Source organism: Frieseomelitta varia, unplaced genomic scaffold (assembly GCF_011392965.1).
Source record: "Frieseomelitta varia isolate USP_RPSP 00005682 unplaced genomic scaffold, Fvar_1.2 scaffold_350, whole genome shotgun sequence".
NCBI classification, from domain to species: domain Eukaryota; kingdom Metazoa; phylum Arthropoda; class Insecta; order Hymenoptera; family Apidae; genus Frieseomelitta; species Frieseomelitta varia.
In genome coordinates, this window is record NW_025110091.1 from 25,556 (window position 1) to 31,555 (window position 6,000).

Sequence of the window (6,000 nt, forward strand, 5' to 3'; positions counted from 1 at the left end):
GACGCCCTGCGCAGAACGGTGAAGAGTTTGCAACCCCAAATATAGTTCGAGCATCCTCCGATAGGACGAGCGATCGTCGAATAAGGGATGCTGGCCTGGACCAACGCCTGGCGAACCCTGGCGAACATCCGAACAAGTTCCACGAGATCATACATCCGCGAGATCTTACCATCTGGTTAGGTCGATGCCCAGATGGAAGGGCCCATCGTTCAGGTGGGTGCAACATCGTTTTTTGCCCTTTTGTGACTCGGATGCTTTCCCTAGTTCGAAGGTTGCCTTACTTTCAGCGTCAACCGCAGCAAAACAATCGTCTTATATCTTATTTGCAATTTCGATAACTACAGAGGGTGGAGCAATAAGGATGGGATAATAAATGTATCACAAAAGGTCGTCGTAACTTTGCCACTCAATTCTCCTCATAATTCTTATGGATAAATTCATTATCGGACATTCTATTCTTTTCATTCCTCCGTTTCAGCTTATCTTTTGCACTTTTATTTTTCGCACTTTGATAACTCAAGAGAGTGTGTTGTAAAAAGTCGCAACTTTGAAACTCAATGCGTTTCTGATCATTTTCATAGATAAATTTACTCTCCAACTCTTTACTTATTCCAATCTCTTTCTCGTTGATCTACTTTCTCATCTCGTCTCATTTCCTTTCGTGATAGACGATAACGAGAATCGAGTAAACGAATATAAACTCGCGTGCATCTTTTCTAATCGAATTTGCCACTGAAATTCGTTTGATCTATTGTTCATCCACGAGCAAAAGGAAAACTCGGAAACATGGAAATCGATGGAAAAAAGAAACGCGAAAAGGATGGGCGAAAAAAGGGGCGCGGAAAATTTCATAGGTAGGCAGGGGTGAGCAACGGAAATGCAGCGCGAGAGTGTATCGCGAGTCGTATGGGTCTTGCATGTAACGTTGCAGATCAATTTTGCGAACAGTGAACAGGGTCTCTCTCTCTCGATGTGGAGTACGAAATAACGACGGATCGACGGCTGACACGTTCTCTACCGTGCGTTATACCTGACCGTGGGCATAATAACGCCGAAATCAAAACCGACTACGCGCACACACGTCGAGCCATATTGTTCCCTGCATCTGTCGTGTGCACGACGCAGGGGGTTGTCATTCGCAACGAACACGTTCGACGAAAACTCTGTATCGCCGGCATTCGACTCGCCTTTGCCCGGGTACAATGGGAATTTTTCGCCATGGCGTAAATGTTTTTGTCTCCTCTTCTTTTTCGCACTGCCGGTCCATCTCTCTCCTTTTCTCTCTCTCTCTCTTCCTTTTTTTTTCATTTATTTCCCGTTTTAATTAATACCCCGGGAAACGAGGCAGGTCCGCACAGAAGCGGGGGTAGAAAGGATTTTCGTCAGTTTTTTATGTATAACTCGCGATGAACATTCACGTTTGAAATGATACTGAAAATGAACAGAGTTTTCTATTGTTTTCTCGTTTCGTTCTCTTTTCCTGTTCTCCCTTCTTTTTATTTTTTTTTTTTTTTTTTTTTTTCGTGATCATCGAGAATATCTAGAAAAAGAGTTTAAATTTCGCGATGCTCTATTTTTCGTTATAATTTTGCCGGGAAAATGTAAACACTGGGATGAAAAGCAAAAAAGAAAGTTTGAAGAATTGCGATTTTCATTGAAAAAGATGTGTCCCGGCGAAACTGTCGTTTTTTTTTCGGAAGGATTAAAATAGATTTATGCACGGAAGAATATTGCGAGGACGTAATAAAAACATCATCTAACTCCGCGCTTGTCCGTGCCAGGAGAAAAGGGAATTTGTTTTACGCGAATGCAACCAGAATTTCAAAGTGTCGAGAGAATCCAACTACGTCATACTTGGCTCGGGTCTTCATGTAAAATAGATCCATGAAACCCGGAAACATTTTGCGTGGATGAGATTTATACAATTCCAAAGGTGTCCTCAGAGCGTACATTTATCACGTGTACTTGAAGCTTCTGACTTGTCACAAATATGTTGAGCCGTGCAGCTTTTGCTATCGTGAACCTTATGAATTTCTTATCAAACTTTCTCCTCGTTTCAAGACAGTATATTTCTGAACTAAAAAATCTACTTTATTTAAACTCTTATGAAAAATCAAATTCCAATACAAATTTGTCTTGTCCATCGAAAATTATCACGAGTACTCTATTCAAGATATTTTATATTTTATATGAATTTCTTACATATTCATCCCTTTAAATTTTGCATAAAAATATTAATTCATAACATTCTTTATTATGTAAGATATCCTTTATCATATAAAATATCAAATTACACTTACAATATAATTATGTATAATTTTTTCCAATTTTGGATAAAACAATTATAAAAATAATTATGGTAATTGTAGTAACATTCTTGGAATTGTTTTTCATTCTTAAAATTTCAAACAATCTTAGTATATTCGGTCTGAATCATATGACACATCCTTTTCAGTCGCAATAGTAGTTAAGTGTTGGAGTTAGTTTTACTTCTAGCTGAAATGTTTACTATACGCAATTCGACATAATGATGCAGTCTGTCAACCCCTCCTGAGTTCTCGAAGTGGCCAAATCTTTGGCACAGAAATGAGGGCTTTAATACATATGTATAGAACAGGCTGGAATTGTTTAAGGAGCTAGCGGGAGTGTCGCACCCTCGTCGAACTTCTCTGTTTAAGAGGGTTTCATTATTTAAATTCATCAAAATATACCATACCATAGTTTCACGTGCCTTCAATCTGAAAAAAATACATGCATATAGTAAAACGAAGATTCGTTTTCTTTTATGCGTTTGTATCGAATAGATTGAATTGCTAAATTACGTAGAAGGGAGTCGAATTTACTTCTAGACGATTGCATTCGATAAATTCCGTGCGGTAAGTTTCCTATTTGTGACAAAATAAATACAGAATCTTTCTAGGTCGAGCACTCTCGATCGTAAATGGTTTGTTCGACGGGAAAGCCTTTCGAATTTTGGGCAGTTGGGATATAACTGGCGACATTTATCTTGTCGTGAAGTTTTAAACAACGCTAGTAAAACATAAATCGTACAACGCTAGTAAAACATAACATCAATACTACGTGTTACATATGAAACATGAAATAAACAAACAAGGAAATTGTTAACAATCAAGACCATTTGCAATTTGTTAAATTAACACGTTCAGAAATTCAATCGGAACTTCTTCCAACTGAACTTTCTACAACCATCAATCCTTCGGCTCGTAGAAAAATCCCTGCAATTATACCATGACCCATCTCCGTGCTTGCTCGTTCATCGTTCTCGCGGAAACAACAACAATAAGACCGTGGCTTCCCGCGAATGAAGCGGCCGGGGGATGGCTAGTATCGGCAGATAGACGAGATTATTTCCGCGAGGGCAAAAGAAAAAGTACGTGTCGAAGACCCCGGAAGGAGCGATTCTACGTGCGCGCGACTGGAAAAAGGATCTTTCGCGTACGCCCACGTAGAACGGTACAAACCTCCATCCACATCTAGCGGGATCCAGCGTATACGAGGACACGACGAGAAACCGGGCGTTCGTTTAACACCTATAGATCGACCTGGTGAGGACAGAGAAAGAGAGACAGATAGACAGAGAGAGACAGAGAGAGAGAGAGAGAGAGAGAGAGAGAGAGATAGGCTGATGAAGAGAGAGAGAGAGAGAGATAGAGAGAGAAGTGGAAAGCAGAGGGATGACAGGGCATGAGAGAGCAAGAGAGAGAAGCGCAGAAACGGTTCTCTGTTCGGGGGTGGTTTTCGGTGTGCGAGGGGCTGGTCCGACCGATGGAAAGTCCTGAGGGATGAGGGAGGAGGTTGCCAAGGCAACGCTCTGCCAGCCTCGGCTTACTTTAGCTCTGCTCGTGCACTCGGATCAATACAGCATCACTGTGAGTTCCCGGACCAAACACACCCCCTCGACGCCCGCCACCCTCTCACACTACCTGTCCCCCCCCCTCTTCTTCTATCTCCTTCTCTTCGTTCGTCTCGTATCACGCTGCTCCCTCGATCTTCTCCCTTTCGCCAACGATTCCTCTTCTCTTCTCTCGCTTCGTTTCTCGATTACCCTCCGGCTCTTTTCCTCTTTGTTTCATCGTCTGCTCGTTCCTCGTTCAACCTACCCCCAGCTTCGCTCGCTCCTCTTTTTCCTTCTCTTTTATTCGCTGAATGTACGTACCTTTCTCCCTCTCCCTCTCCCCCTTTCTCTCTCTCTCTCTTTCGGGGCTTATGTGACTCGCCCTCCTCTCGTTTTATCTTCGTCTCACCTTCGCCGTCGTCTATTTCGTCGTCTCCCTCGTCCATCAGCCAAGTTGCCTCTGTCCGGCCGTAGGCTCTCGGTGCAGTGATCGCAAAAATTATCGCGCCGTTTTCGGTAGGTCATCCACGAAAACAATCAGGAGAGCTCGGTGTAACGACGAGACGCGGTTAATTAGTGATTTACCGACGGAAAGAAAAAGCCTCGCGATCTCAGACGAGTTACGTTTCGTCGATTTAAAATCTCTCCGTATAGAAACGATGTATGGATTTGCATTTCTTTTTTATCATTTCCTCGATACTACATCGGCGGAGGTTATAAATATCTTGACCTTAACTGGTTTCATTCACTGGCCCCATCATCGTGTGCATTTTTTTCTTCTTTTTCTTTTTTTTGCCGATTACAGCAAATGTTAACCTTTCGATTCTTTTTTTAAATATTTCTATATTAGAAAAAGATAATCTTCGTATCACGATTGTCTAGTTTCCCTAATCAGCGTTTCTTTTGACATTTACAGAATATTTTTAAAAATCCACCGACAGCAAGTGCGCAGACCCGCGGCATCGACGTTCAACAACCGTTCGAATCCTGTCCATCTCTCAGAGAGAATATCTTTTCTCGTAGCATCGACGTGCAAGTAGACCCGCCTAAATTGCTCACCCAGTAATCGAAACGAAATTCCTGACCACGATTTTCGAATGCCAACGTTTCGAGATGGAAGCAACCCCCGGACACGTACACCCATATTTAAACGATCGATATAAAGCGTCATCTGCAATTCGACGATCAATGCATCCCTCCAGTCATCATCGAGCCAGCGTTGCTCGTCGAGTTTCATTATTATCCGAAAAACGCTCGTACAGAAACGTCGAATAATTACAACTAGCCCCGGAAAGCACTCGTCGACTACTCAAATTTGTTTCAACAACCAGCAGAGAATCGTTCTCTCCCTCACCCTCTCAGAATTCACGTGCGTTAGTGATGGACGCATTCTCATAAACGTCGAATCATATAAACTGTAGAGTACCGATTCGAATGGGTCGTTTCGTTCTTCGTAATGCGCTTCTTAGCTGATGGCATGACGCTTGAGGGTCGAGGACACGAGTGGATCAACAAATTCAATCGGACTCTGGATCGTTTCGGTTTTATACCAGATGGATAACTCGACGGGGATGTAAATCACTCGTAGCAGCCGTTCGTCGCTCCATTTTCTCCCGTTTTATCTGTCTCTCTCTCTCTCACTGAGTCATCGGCGAACCTCCCCACCTTGTCGTGGAAAATTAAAAAAGAAAAAGAACGGGTGAGGGAGGAGAGAACGAAAGAGGCACGAAGGTAGTTTCGTCGACAAGCGCGTTCATCGATTCGCGAACTTCTCCCCGGACGTTCTTTTTCCGTCGAGCGGAATTGGACTCGCGGAATTTTGAACTTAATTAAATTGACGACACGCTGAAAGGATATAAGAGGGACGACGTTGGAATGAGATGGGCCCCGAGTGACAGCTGAAAGGAGCTGCATTTTCACTTTCTTCCTCTTTACACGATTTCACCGTCACTGTACGCTTTATTTTCCTTTACCTTTGCTCGAAGTAATTGCAATCTTCAATTACTAAAGTCGTATAATAAATACACGCAGAGATCATTTCAGAGAAAATGAAAGGAAATAGAAAAGAGAGTGTTGACGATCGAAGAACGACGAGGAAGATGAAAAATCATCGTGGGCGTCGGAGCAGCTTAATTGATGATTCC